The sequence below is a fragment of the Centroberyx gerrardi genome, chromosome 15, assembly GCF_048128805.1.
Source record: "Centroberyx gerrardi isolate f3 chromosome 15, fCenGer3.hap1.cur.20231027, whole genome shotgun sequence".
NCBI classification, from domain to species: domain Eukaryota; kingdom Metazoa; phylum Chordata; class Actinopteri; order Beryciformes; family Berycidae; genus Centroberyx; species Centroberyx gerrardi.
In genome coordinates this window covers 24159243-24174172 of record NC_136011.1, presented here as the reverse complement: position 1 = coordinate 24174172, position 14930 = coordinate 24159243, and the positions used below count along the sequence as shown (strand labels likewise).

At 44.9% G+C, this 14930-nt stretch overlaps 1 protein-coding gene across 2 annotated transcripts in view; it reads right to left on the bottom strand.

The window, feature by feature from the left end:
- cdh11 (cadherin 11, type 2, OB-cadherin (osteoblast)) overlaps window positions 1-14490 on the bottom strand; it is a 104339-nt gene extending 89849 nt beyond the window's left edge. The window contains exon 1 of one of the 2 annotated variants that reach the window (XM_071911717.2): window positions 14420-14490. The gene's annotated coding sequence lies outside the window, so the exon portion shown is untranslated. Of the gene's footprint in view, window positions 1-13954 lie in introns of both variants that reach the window. The other variant, XM_071911716.2, reaches the window with a different exon arrangement.
- Between the last annotated feature and the right edge of the window lie 440 nt (window positions 14491-14930).

Sequence of the window (14930 nt, the reverse complement as noted above, 5' to 3'; positions counted from 1 at the left end):
TGGGAGGGAGGAATTGATTAGCAATGTCGCGGGCCATTACACCAACCATGCATGTGTAATGACCCTAATTACCCCTCCAACTCACCCCAACCCCCCCCTAAACCCAAACCACCCGACAAACACTCACCTCAATGACAAACTGGAGGACACACGGGTCATTGTGCTGAAACATCCTCCCTGCAAACTGATCTCCTCCTCCCTCCCTCCTCCTCCTCTCTCTCTCTCCCTCCCCCCTTTTCTCTTTTCCCTTCATCCCTCCTGCTCCAGACCATTACGTGCACGCACTGGGTACTTGATAGCAACCCAAGCCAAACCCCTCCCTCTCTCTTCCTCCCCCCCTCCCTTCCTTTCTCCAGGTTGACACAGAGAGCCCCTTGTTGTTCTTGGCCCAGCGGGCGATCAAATATCTCAACAAGCCTACATGCGATGCTGGTTCCCAAACTTTTCCCCTTGCCAAAGACCCACAAATACATCACATATCTCCAGAAGCTTCCAAAAATGGTTCCCAAAGTTTCTCCCTGCCAAAGACCCCCCAAATTGATGCATGTTTGAGTGAGGACAACCATCTGGAAAAATGATTTGCCCTTTTTTTTTTTTTTTTGATTTGATTGATCACATAATGCTACTTAAGTGCCAAGAGCTGGGGGTGAAACAGTTTGGAGAGTGACATCTATGAACAGAACACCCATGTTCTCTGCGCTTGGGAAATAGCTTAAAAAGGAAATGCATTCTTCATATTTTCGGGAACTCGCTGGTCCCTTTGAGGGGCCCCAGACTTCACTTTGAGAACCCCTGGCATAGAGTCTGTCTAGAACATAACCTTAAAACTAAAGTCTGCAGTGAGAGTTGATGTTTTTCAGCAGTATCCTTGAGCAAGACACCGAACCTCTTCCTGCTCACTCAATGGAAGTCGCTTTGGATAAATACCTAAAGTATAAAGGGGGAATGGAAACAGCCAGACATGAGAGTAATGTGTAATGTCACAGCAATATATTTTGTTTGATATATTTCCTTTAACCCAGTTAGTGAAACCTGGTGACACACCTGGCCCTTATTGCTCTGAACCATTCTTAAAGGTTGGTGTGTTGCCTTGTTGAATAAAATATTAGCGTGCTCAGTGAATAAAACATCAGTACTATTTTCTTATATAAAAAGGTCAAAACAGCTGTCTAGACAAGTGGTGATCTATTTACCCCAGCCTGCCCATACACACACAAACACACACACACATTTGTATGGCTATACTTGTGAGGACTTTCCATTGACTGCATTTGTTTCCAAACCCCTTAACTTTCACCTTAACCCCAACCTTCTCCTGTTTCTGACTCTAACCCCAAGAGCTAAACTGAAAACTAGCACCTTGTCTTGACTTTGGAGGATTTTCCTTGTTTTTCTATGCTTGTGAGGACATCTGGTCCTCATAAAGATAGAAGCACAAGAGCGTATGCACGCTTACGCACACACAGACACACACACACACCCTCACACTTACACACACAGCCCAGGGTGACCTTGCATATCTGACCTAAAGCTGAGGCACACCATCGCACACACCCACACACACACACACACACACACACTGCCTGAAATGACCTTGCTCTGTTGTTATGGCGAAGCACACACACACACACACACACACACACACACACATTGACCTTGCTTGTTCAACCTTACTACTCGCATGTAAACCCGCACACACGCATGCATACACACACACAGTGACCTTGCTTATTCAACCTTGCCACTAGAATATAAACAATGTTGATGGCACTTGCTTTCATAACATCACAATAAAAATAAACATCGCTGTGACAAATTTGATGTCACTACATATAAACACTGAAAACACACATACTGTATGAAAGCGGCTCCAGGCGACTGTTACATCACCAGATTTAAAAATAACTCAAATAGGATTATCTATACATATTGTCGAATGAATTGCGATGACAACCTCTGGCGCTACACAGTACAGTAAATAACACATCCATGTAAACGTCCAATTCCCAATGGTAAGCAATGTAAAGAAGAGGCTTAGCATCGACAGTTATAAATATAATTACAACAACTGCAACCTGTCAATTCAATTTAACACGCTTTATTGGCATGAAACATGATAACAGGGTTGCCAAAGCATCAAGATAAAAAGTCAACATTTTTTACAGTGAATTGTTATCTAGTGTGTGCATGTGTGTGTGTTTGTGTGTGCGTGTGTGTAGGCTCTATGTGAAGAGCTTCATTCCAAAGTCCGATATTCACCAAAATTGACCTTATCTTAAGACCTTTGCTTGCAAATTAGTCATGTTAAGGATAGAATCATCCGTGTTTTTGAAATATTGACTGCTGGATTTCAGGTGGCTTTCAGGTTTCCTTTCCAAACTGGTTTACCGGCATTTTGGAACGGAAAGCCCTGCGTACATGTCTCAGTGGCTGGACAGCGGAGGATCTGGGCTGCATCCGGCTCCCACAGCCAGGCCCTCCACCTCCCTATATATAGCTAAGACCTTCTATAGCAAAATAACAATTAGCCAATCTTAGAGGAGGCTATCTCTGTCGTTCACTGCATCTGCTTTCACTGCAAAGGTCAACGCAGTCACAGCTGCAACTGAAACCTAAAGAGACAGACAGAAAGAGGGAGAGAGAGAGAGAGAGAGAGAGAGAGAGAGAGAGAGAGAGAGAGAGAGAGAGAGAGAGAGGCAGAGATAGAAAGAGAAAAAAGAGACTTAGAGAGAAAGGAGAAGAAGACAGACAGAACATAGGGAGAAAGAAAGAGACAGAAACAAGCATGAAGGCATAAAGTCTCAAAGAGAATGAAAGACAGGAAAACGCTAGGAATTAAAGACGGAGAGAGAGAGAGAAAGAGAGAGAGAGAGAGGTTGCTATATAAACGCTCCTATATACAGTAAATCTCTGAGTCATGGTCAGGGATTAAGGCACACAGCGGGCAAAGAAAAAAAAATATATATACTGGACTCAAACCGTTCACATGGAAATAAGTGAAATTAATACTGTCCAATGAAGAAGCAGCAGTCGTATTCAATCATATTACACTGTTATTGAGGGAATAGAAGTGTCATGGTCCATAAAGCATGGAGAGAGAGAGAGAGAGAGAAGTAGAGGGAGAGAGGTAGAGGGAGAGAAAGGGAGAGAGAGAGAGCATGAGAAAGAGTGAGAAAAGGAAGAAAGAGGCAGAGAGAAAATGCACATACAGAGAGAGAGAGAGAAGCAAATGGAGAGTGAGAGGATATTATGGCAAAGAGGTCAAGCATGCAGTAATGCTCTGTCTCTTAGAAACAGAACAACAGGCCGTGTGTGTGTGTGTGTGTGTGTGTGTGTGTGTTTGTATCTATGTGCATTGGTCTCTCTCTCGCTCTCCTTCTCTCTCTCTCTGTGCATGTGTATGTAAGTGAGGCATCATCTGCCATTATGCTATCGTCGCGTCTTGCGTGTGTGTGTGTGTGTGTGTGTGTGTGTGTGTGTACATGTGTTGTGTGCAGGTCTAAGACAGCGGTTATATAACCTCAAGGCTTCTTCCCTGAAAACACAACAGAGTGTGTGAACGTACGCAGAAGCCAGACACGGTATTATCTGTTAGAGCGCACGTTCATATCTGTAGAAATGAATCGATAACTCTGTTCTAAAAGGAACACACCAAGTTTTTAGGAGATTGGTAAACTTACTCGTGAAGTGATGAGAACACAGACGGTGGATCATTCGTTCTGGCGCTCCTAGCTAGCTTTATCTAAAGTAAGAAGACTGACCTTTTAGTAATAAAAAACTGGAAGTGCAAAAAACACGACAAACTTTTTATTAAAGGCCAGTCTTCATCATATGGCCTGTAGATGCCTGAATTTAAAAAAAAACCCGACATATCATTAATTCAGCGTAGGTGGATGTAGCCAGGTTTATTTTTGTAACTATTTCAGGAGAGCAGCCACAGATTCATCCGTCTCCCATCGCCCACCACCTTCACTTCTTATAATAATACTTACCATTTGGCTTTAGATCTGCTACAAATTCTCATTTTCTCACAATCACTCGACCTTGTGTACGATGCTGAAGTATTAGCATCGAGCAAAATAATCTACCAGGGACACATGGATGATTTTGGTGCCTTTATTCTCACTACTTCATGGGTAAGTTGGCTAACAGGCCAAGTCTCCCCAAAACCTAGGTGCATTCCTTTAAAGCTTGGCAATTACGTTAGCAGCCTCAAACAGCAGAGAGAGGTAACTGTTTGGACTTCAATACCCAGAAATCCTGTAATGTGACATCAATAAACTGTGCGCTCCTCTCTGTTGCAACCACACTTTGTGATTTAGGCTGAGATAAGATGGGTGGATTTAAAAAAAAAAAAAAAAAGTAGAGTTTTCAAGCACCGCATGTTTGAGTCTGAATTACTTAACCTTCTGTATCTCCACACCAAGAAAATCTATTGGTACATCTCTATATAACATGTATTAGAGGTTAGATCTATACAGTATCTCTATAGGCCACATTGAAACATTTCAAAAGGTGGAGATACATCCTAAAGGGTGGGAAAGTGATTTGCCAAACAGCCTCCATACGTTGAGAGGAGAGCAGAGAAGAGAGGAGGGGAGGAGGGAAAATACAAGAGAGGGGAGGAGACGGAGGAGAAAGGAAGAGAGGAGAGGAGTGGGGAGGAGAGGAGAGGAGAGGAGAGAAGAGGAGAGAGGAGAGGAGAGGAGTGGGGAGGAGAGGAGAGGAGAGGAGAGGAGAGGAGAGGAGAGGAGAGAGGAGAGGAGAGGAGGAGAGGAGGAGAGGAGAGGAGAGGAGAGGAGAGGAGAGGAGAGGAGAAGACGAGAAGCGCTAGATAAATCCCAGTGTGATCAAAGCGTTACTTTGACATCAGGAACAGACCTTGCCAACGCTGCTGACTGGTTACTGCTAGACACACACACACACACACACACACACACACACACACACACACACACACACACACACACCTACACACACACACACACTTTGAAACATGAGGATATGTGTGACTAAAAAGCCTCTTCTCATATTTATCCAAGGGATGCTGATATCCACAGTGTGATAGACTGCCTTTATAAAAGCAAAAATACGCTTGATTTTTTAACTCTTTGTGGTGCAGCGCTGCTCTTCTCCTGGCTGTCTGAACATGGAGAAAACAAACAGAATCTGATTTTCAACTATTTGCGGCAAAGATCGGATCTTTTCATAGCTTCTCTTTGCTCTAAAGACAGGGAAACCACAAAACGTCTGATGTCTTCTCCCATTAACTTCCATCTACCCAGCTATCTACTTCTATCCTCCATCTACCATGTCTCCCTCTCTTCTCTCTTTCTCCTCAGTCTTTCTCCAACTATCCATCAGTCTATCTGCTTGTCTCTCTATCCATCCATCCATCCATCCATCCATTTGATGCAGAGTCCTCTATCTAACCCTGCTCATAATCAGATAAGCCCTATGCAGCATTTTGCTGTTTTGGCTGACCGCTGCGGCTGTCTGTCTGTGTGTGTGTGTGTGTGTGTGTGTGTGTGTGTGTTTTGGCCTTACGACCGGGTGCTAAGCCTCTGGTTTCAGCATGAGTGTGTGTGTCTGGGTCAGCACGTGCGCCGGAATATGAGTTCTGTTTATAGGTTATACACACATGCTCGCAGGCCGACCTGTCAGCTGCTAACATGGACGGAAAAACACAGAAAGGTGCACACAGGCACGCACACACACTCTTTCAAACATACAAATATACACACAGAAACACACCGAGACACACGCACACACACACACACACACACACACGCTACTTGTACACACATACGCACGCTGTACCTTGAGGCCATAACCGTCTGTCCATAGAGTTCACCTTTACAAATGTGTTCCATCAGCAAAATTAACTCCCTACAATTAACATAACCGTGTTAATTATGATAATCAACAACACACTGTCTGCAAACACATACGCGTACCTGTGTGTGTGAGAGAGAGAGAGAGAGTGTGTGTGTGTGTGGTTCCATATTGCAGAGCTTAGCAGTGTGAAATGACAGAGACAGAAAGAGGAAGAGAGAGAGGTGATGGAGAGAAAGAATGAGAAATAGAGGAGAGGGACAGAGGCAGACAGAAAGAGACTGAGAATGAGGAAGAAAATGGGAAGAGGAAGATAGGAGAAAGACAATAGAAGGAGATGGAGAGCGAGGCGAGACAGCTATGAATGACCGCCTCTGTGGTGGCTACACACACACACACACACACACACACACAGTTAATTATTATTCTGAATAATGAGAAGCAAACGACTCATTAAATCTCTCCTTGACCCACACACAGCAACTAGCCTCTCCTTCCTTCTCTCCATCTTTCTTTCATTCTCTCACTCTACTTCTTAGAAAAACTCTCCAACCAGAAGCCTTTTCAGCCTCAAATTATTAATTAGCATTAAAGCAAACGTGAAAATTGTTCTCACTGACCCCAATTTACGACATTTTTAGACAGTTAAACTCCATGACGGCAAAATGCAAAGAAAAAAGCCCCTTTGTTCGTATGCAAGTTGAACTTTACTCATGATCTTCATCACATATCCCTTCTCTCTCTCTCTCTCTCTCTCTCTCTCTCTCTCTCTCTTTCTCCCATGTTTCCCTACTGAATACTGTCTAATAAAGCAGAAATGCCATTTAGATCGTACCTAAAAACAACCCTGCTTTTCATTCTGTCATCATGTGACTGGCGTCATGAGAGCAAAAACCACCTGACTGCATCCTAACGACTGTCACAGAAAACTAATTACACTGAATTACACAGACATGCTCTCATACACACACACACACACACACACACACACACACACATGCACAAGTACACAAAAATATCCACCTTGACATACAGGATTGCATATACACATTTAACCCACACGCACTAATGCATTAATATTACATTTGCCTTTTTGCACATACTTGCAGGCATGCATAGGGGGCTGAAAAAGCCTAGGCACACACACACACACACACACACACACACACACACAAGGTGCGGTGATCAATACCGTTCTCTGTTCGGAGCGATCAATTCTCATTCTGATCCGATCAATACCCCTGTCAACGCCGGCTTCTGATCATCAATAGTGAAATCAATGAAATCGCCCATTAATCCTGAGTTAACATTGATCCATGCTCCGCTGTTATCACAATTACACCGCGGCATCTAACACCAGTCATCGTCTGGCAATAAATCCAAGTCAAGCCTCCACTCTCTCTGTTCTCTCTGTGTGTGTGGGAGGAAAGGTCAAGCTAACAAAATGAAAATATTCAGCTGCTATTGGAGAACAATTGATATTAACTCCCATTATTTTTACTTCCTGGAAAACAGAGTATCTTTCATGGCGACCTCATGCTGCACTTGTAGGCGTAAGTATAAATTTCTCTCCCTGACTCATTCAACTGGTTCAGAAGTTTGAATGTTCCCTCACTGCGTTACGTCCCGCCCCAACTTCCTGTTTCAAAAGGAAATGCGTCAAATCAAGGAAGTAAAGATGCCGTTTCGTGGGGTCTTTAATGTTTAAAACCAACACATTCCGGCTGCGGTACCCTTATCGCTCCAGGATCCCATGCTGACTCGACATTCCTGCTGCCGTACAATCCCATCCACCCAGCGGCACCGGTTCACCTGCCACTCTTTTGTCTTCTTCCACTGAGACACACCATGGAAGGTGAGAACAAGCAGTGAAAATCAACTTATTGGGCGTGTGTGTTGTTGTGCTGCCGTATGTTTTTGTCACGTTTTAATTGCTTTTAGCTGTGTCCTTGTTGTCGCTGGTGTCATTTGTTATGCTGTCTCCAAGTTCTTAATGTCTATCTTACATCTGTCCTACTTTACTGTCTTATTCAATGTTACTGTTTTTATGATGTTTTCTGTTGCCTTCTGCAAACTACTAGCCTTCTTGTCTCCTGTTTTCTGCTTTTTTTTTTCTGTTTTCCCTTTCCCCCAGTTCCCCATCAAGAGGCAAAAGGCCTCATTGCAAATAAGATTTTGTTCTTAATTGGCGTGCCTAACTAAATGAAGGTTATAAAACTGCTGTGTGGTGGATTGCATGTATGCCGATGAGTGGACTCAAATGATTCGGGAAAGGTCTTAAGTCATGTATGCCAGTCGGCAAGGCGACCCTAAATTGCCAAATTTCAGAGTTTGATGTGACTTTCCCCCCTATAAAAAGACAGGACAGCACGCATCAGAGCTTTACATGGACCATGCTGCTACCAGTTTGTTTCTATGCCTGTTGCCATTACAAGACCAACTGTTTTCATTATCTCATTTTCTCTAGTTGCTCACTCCTGGAGCCTATTCCAACATAAATTAGGTGGAAGGCAGGGAAACTCCCTGGACAGGCCGCCTGTCCATCACTGGGCCAACACAGACAGACAATCACTCACATTCACACCTACGGGCGATTTAGAGTCTCCAATCCATGTGATTTACATGTCTTTGGACTGTGGAAGAACACTGCAGCAGGAAACATAGCACAAACACGGGAAAAACATGAACCTTCTTGCTGTGAGGCGACAACACATAGACCATATCCAAGAAATCATTTCCCCACCCACCCTACCCCCTTGTTAAATGTGGACAAATCAGCCTTTTTTTCCCTCTACAGGGCAACTGAACGGATTTGAGGTCAAACACACTAATTACTGGCTCCGTCATATAATCTGGTTGAGATGGGAGATTAGATTTCTAATCCCGCTGCCACTGGAAGCGATACATCAGTGTAACATCTACGGAGCTTCCCATCATGTCGTCTTTCCACTTTTGGGCTTAAATCGACAGGGAGAGGGGCACGTGAAAATAAAGACGAGCGGACAAAGGAAAACACAGGAGAGTGGAAGAAGGGGAGAGAGAGAGAGAGAGAGAGAGAGAGAGAGAGAGAGAGTCGGTCTAACTAATGTTTCTGTTGTCCGTTAGAGACTGACTGCTTTCTATCGAACCGCTGGAAACGAGGGACTGGAGGAAAGAAAAACAAAACAGCGCAAAGGCAAAAGGGAGAAACAAACTCATTTCTCCCTCAATCTGTCTTGAAACCCCCCTCTCCCCACACACACACACACACACACACACACACACACACACACACTCACTCTCTCTCTCTCTACACTCTCTTTCTCTCTCTCTCTCTCTCCGGGAGGTAATGTGAATCTGAAGGTAACAGAAGCCAGTCACGGTGGACATGCTTATCCAGACAGACTGTGTGTGTGTGTGTGTGTGTCTGTGTGTGTGTGTGTGTGTGTGTGTGTGTGTGTGTGTGTGTGTGTAGATTGAATCCTGTGTCCCTGGGGAGCCTGACTACCTCTCCATCTCTCTGAGTGGCCCTCGGAGAGAGAGAGACAGAGAGAGATAGGGAACGAGAGAGAGAGAAAGACACATAGGGGAAGAGTGTGTGAGAGAGAAGGGGAAATAGAGAGAGAGAGAGAGAGAAGGAGAGAAAGAGCGAAAAAAAGAGAGAGAGCAGAACAGAGCGGTCTTTGTCGCAGCAAAGCCCAACAGCTCCCTCTATCGTCACCTAGAAAAGGTCCAGCACTTCTCTTTCTCTCTCTCTCTCTCTCTCCCCTTTTCCCTGCATTCCCCCTCTTTACCTATCTTTTCGTCTATTTATTGAATCCCCTGTCTCTCTCTTCATCTTCCCTTACATCTCTTTCTCTCTCTCTTCCCCTCTTTCTTTCCTTCTCACTGTCTCTTTAGCGGTTTCAAAGAAGAGAGTTTACAATGCTGAGGCTTATGAGAATGAGCAGCTGGCACCTAATTAAATATAAATATAACGATTACAGTGTAATAAATTAATCCCTCTCTCTCTCTCTCTCTCTCTCTCTCTCCCTGGCGAGCTACGTCAGCAGTGTTTGCCGTCAGTTCCCTTTAAACTCATTCCAATAGGCGAGTTAGTTTTCCTCAAAATTCAAACATGGATCTCCTGCACACCTCAAGTAAATCTAAATAAAATAAAATAAATATTTGAAAATGTCTCATCCCTTTAAGATCACAGGCCAATGGGAGTCAGAATTGGGGGTATAAGCACATCCTATCTATCTATCTATATGTCTGTCTATCTATCTATCTATCTATCTATCTATCTATCTATCTATCTATCTATCTATCCCAATCAATCCCTCTTTCAGCCTGCACTCACTCGAATGAGAAACACAGAGAGAAAGGCAAAGAAAGAGGAAGAGAGGAGCAGCAAGAAAAACGAGAGACGAAGAGGAACCATTAACTGAAGTAGATTTAATAGGTGAAATCAATAAAGGATCATAGCTTTGACCCGGATTCAGCTGCTCAGTCTACTTCACAAACAGAGCAGGTGGCACTATCGCTTCACAGAGTCACATAAAAAAAGTCCGCTTGTTTCTTTGCGTCTGTGTTTGCTGCCCGGTGGAGTTAAATACAAGTCTGTTTCCCAGGTCTAACCGTATCTTTACAAACAATAAGGAAAGGAAGACCTGGAGCAGGATATTTCCATTGCCTGAGCTTTAAAATCCCTTAGGCGAAATCACCAAAACTGACTCCATTTCTGTGTCAGTTTCTGTGCGATTTCTTGGCTGAACATCAGTGGAAAATCTGACATCTCACCCACTCCCCTTTCATCTGTCATCCAAGCCAGGTTTCTGCATACGGCTCACCCTAAATAGCGCAAAGAATAGGTACAGCAGATGTGGGTGTATTGGCAAAAGGGAACTCTGTGTGTTTCTCTCTTCTGCTTTTTAAAGTACACTGCCATTTTTTTTTTTTTCCTCAGCAGACATAAAACCATAGTTTTGTGGATATAAAAAAGGCAAATGTGTTTGTTCCTGTGACAGCTCAGTGAAGGCAGCTAGTTTTCTAGCTGCAGGTCTCGTTTCAGCAGTCGTCTCAGACGGCAGCGACTCCCATAAAGGAGCGAGACGAAATACTCCGCTGCCCTCCTCCCCCGCCTCCCCCTCGTCTCCTGATAGGAGTCATGCTCCTGTCTTCTCCGCTCTCCTGCCCTCCGTTGTTCCTCCTCTCCTCTGTCCTCCTCTCTGCACCTCATCTCCTCTCCACTCTCCCCCCTCCCTCCTCCCCTTATCTCCTCTCTTTTTCTCCTGCTCCTCCTCCTCGCAGCCTGATAGGATTTGTGCTGCTTTCTTCCTCGCTCCGCTCCTCCAATCTCCTCTCCTGCTTCCTCTCCTGCTTCCTCTCCTCTCCTCTCCCCCTCCTCCTTTCCTCTCCTCTGCTGTCCTTCTCTGAATAAGACAACACATGACTGAAATAACTAGAAGAATCAATTAGTGGATTAGGCTAAGATCCAAACACACACATCTTAAAAAACTGACGTGCCATTTACCAAACACCTTTTAGGAAGCAACTGTGAGAAGTCTGTGATGTTAAGCCGAGTCATGAGACAAATACAAGAGGCAGCAATGCAACACCAAGAGCTAGAAAAAAAAGTGCCATTATTTTTTTTTGTTATTCTCCTCTGCGATGTGGACTGGACTGTTAGGCTAATTAACCAATGCAAAGGGCAAAAATAAACTGCTAAGCGCTAGAATGGGATCAAGGGTTTTCAAAAGTAACCACATAATGAGGAAGCGTGGAGGGAAACCACATGTAAAAGGAGAGTCAAAGGAGAGAACACTACAGGAGAGTCAAAATAGCTTTTTCCCTCTGTGAAAGCAACACACCAAGTTACAAACCCTTTTTATTGAACACACTTGGAGGTAATATCCTCTGAAAGGATATTCTCTCTCTCTCTCTCTCTCTCCCTCCCTCTCTCTCTCTCTCTCTCTGCCTTGTTGGCTGCAGCCCTTTTTCTTAAATGCCAGTGTAAGAAACTAGCCGGCAAACCAGCCAAGCCCCGGCTGGTAGAACCCCCCTATTCAATAAAACACAACAACAGCAAATGATTTTCTCAATGGCTCCCACAAGACTGAAGTGCAGACAGAGAGAGAGAGAGAGAGAGAGAGAGAGAGAGAGAGAGAGAGAGAGAGAGAGAGAGGGGAATAGGAAGAGAGGAGCAGAGGGAGACAGAGGGGAATGAAATGCAAAGGGGGGAAGAGGGAGAGAGGAGGGGATATTTCATAGCGCAACAGTGTGGGGGAGAGAGAGAGAGAGAGAGAGAGAGAGAGAGAGAGAGAGAGAGAGAGAGAGAGAGAGAGAGAGAGAGAGAGAGGGAGAGAGAGAGAGAGATGGAGAGTGAGAGGGAGAGAGATTATTGCCTGCTTGAAAGCAGCAATCTTGTGCTGTGCCATGAATACCAAAGACTGAATAGCCTACAGTCAACGCGACTCTCTCTCTCTCTCTCTCTCTCTCTCTCTCTCTCTCTCTCTCTCCTCTCTCTCTCTCTCTCTCTCTCTCTCTCTCTCTCTCCCATTGAAAACGCAGCGGAATTGCAGCTGCCCAAATTATACACCGATATCTCACTTTCTCTCCGCTGAAAACGACACAGCAGCAATCATACTACATCCATCCAGAATTATTCATATCAGACACACACACAGACGCAAACGGCAGGCACAGATCTTCAGTTTCAGTAGATGTCCTATCAAACATAAAACTCAAACCCGCACCTAGAAGAACTGCAATCCAAACGCACGAACATAATTGAGTGCTGAATGAGCCTAAAGGCAGTTTCCAACGGCACTGGCGCACACGAAAAGGGCAAAGACGCAGCTCTCGTTTTAGTATTCAAATGGACTGAATACTAAAGCGGTGCGAAGTCGTTTGGGATTCGCAGTCCAACATATTAATTCCACAAGCCCATAATGATGGGGTTCTGCCTGGAAAAAGATCAGGCTATATGGGAAAACGGGCAAAGACTGAGCAGACACGCAGCTATGACAGTGAGGCACGAAAAAGGGGAGAGAGAGAGAGAAAGAAAGAAAGAAAGAAAGAAAGAAAGAAAGAAAGAAAGAAAGAATAGGTGAATGCATGCGTAAAATAAAGTAGACTGAATGGGAGATTGGAAATGGGGGGAAAGCTGGAAGAAATGTAAGCCAAATAAATGGAGATGGCTCCAAAAAAAGTATAATTCGCAAGGCAATGCATCCCTGTGCGATTATAGCGATTTTTCTGTCACTGCATGATGTGTTTTTGTCCCGACACACACACAAACACACACACGCACACATATACGGGCTGCTGGTGATCCAGAGAAAGTTGTGCGTCGCCGTTACGCGGAGCTGCCGGGAGGCACCGAGACAGCGAACGATACACCGAGATTAGCCGCTATACGTGGCCAGACACACGCACACACACACAGACATGCATGCGCACGGATACGGGCACGCGCGCACACACAAATGCACACGCCGCACGCGCGCAAATGTGCAGGCACACACACGTAGATCCTGCAAACAGCTTTGGAAACGTGGAAAAAATATAGGCTGTGTTATGTGAAAAACCGCATGAATCCAACCGTTATCCCAGAGGCACAGAGGATGGAAGAAAGTCGGCACTGTTACAGCCAGCAGCACAACAAACACATCCAAGTCCTTATATTTTGTGCCCATCGCTATACGCGTATAGGCTATATGGGATTTTATATTATCTAAGCCTATTCCTTGGCTTGCTTAATCAAAACGAAGTATGCAATCCTCTCAGAACGACCAGTTTTGTCATTCTTGAGTGCAGTGTTTGTGTAACAAGACAATGTTTGGATCCATCCAGGATCCAGGACCGAGGCAGAATCTCCCCAGCATCCCAGGAACCGAAACATCTCCCCTCTCTCCCTCTCTCGCCTTTTTACGCTCAGTAAGCCCACTGCAGAAAGAGACGCACGGGCAGAGAGAGGCAAAACACGCAAGATAACTGAGAGAGAGAGAGAGAGAGAGAGAGAGAGAGAGAGAGAGAGAGAGAGAGAGAGAGAGAGAGAGAGAGAGAGAGAGATAAAGGGGCAGGAGGGGGATGAGGTGAATGGGATTATGTTGAGATAACGGGAAAATATCCGAGGTGTAACTCAAACGGTCCTTACCTCGGAGCTGAGAGACTCCGTGCGCAGCCTTTCTCTCCAAGGAAAGTCCCCCAATACATACAAGCCAGCAGAAGACGGCGACTTCTGTCAAATAGTATTTCTTTTTTTTTTTTTTTTTTTTTCAGATGACCAACACATCCACTGATTTAAACCCCAGTTTGTCTCTGTCTGTGTGTGTGGAGAGGAGGGTAAGGGGGGTTAAAAAAAAGGCAAAGCAGAGCCAAGTCGGTCCCCCAAAATCCCAAAATGTTCTTTCTCCTCTCTTTTTATCCGTTGGAGCGCAGAGGAAAGCCAAACCAGCCAACCAACCAAACAGGCTGGTTAAAAGAAAAAAGAGAGGAAAGAGACAGATACAAAAAAAACAAAAAAGAAAGACAGAGCAATTGTGCGCCTTGGTAAGGTTCCGAGATGGAGTGATGAAGAGTGAGAGGAGGGGTGGTGAAGGGAGAGAAAGAGGGAAATCACCGTAGCATCCCTCCCTGCTCCAGGTATGAAATCCGGTACCGTCTGTGCCGTTTATCCGTCCTCCCTCCAAGAGCCTCGGAAGCGGTGTGAGGGAGACTGAGCGGGCGCACAGCGGCAGCAGCGCGAGAGAGAGAGAGAGAGAGAGAGAGAGAGGGGGGGGAGAGAGAGAGGGAGAGGGAGTGTGTGTGTCTGTACGTGCGTGTGTGTGTGTGTGTGTGTGTGTGTGTGATGTCGCTGCCGATGGAGGGCGTTGGAAACTAGAGTAACCCTCTCTCTCTCTCTCTCTCTCTCTCTCCCCCCTCTCTTTCTCTCTCTCTCTCTCTCTCTCTCTCTCTCTCTCTCACTTTCTCTTCCCCAGACCGAGATGTTCATTTTATTTATATCCGGGGAGGCTATAGGCTATCCTTACGAAAAAAAAAAAAAAAAGAATTCTTGTTATCCTATAATACATTTTTCTACCAATATCAAGGGAAAACTATAAGTCTCTATAGTAATATTATATGCTTGTGAT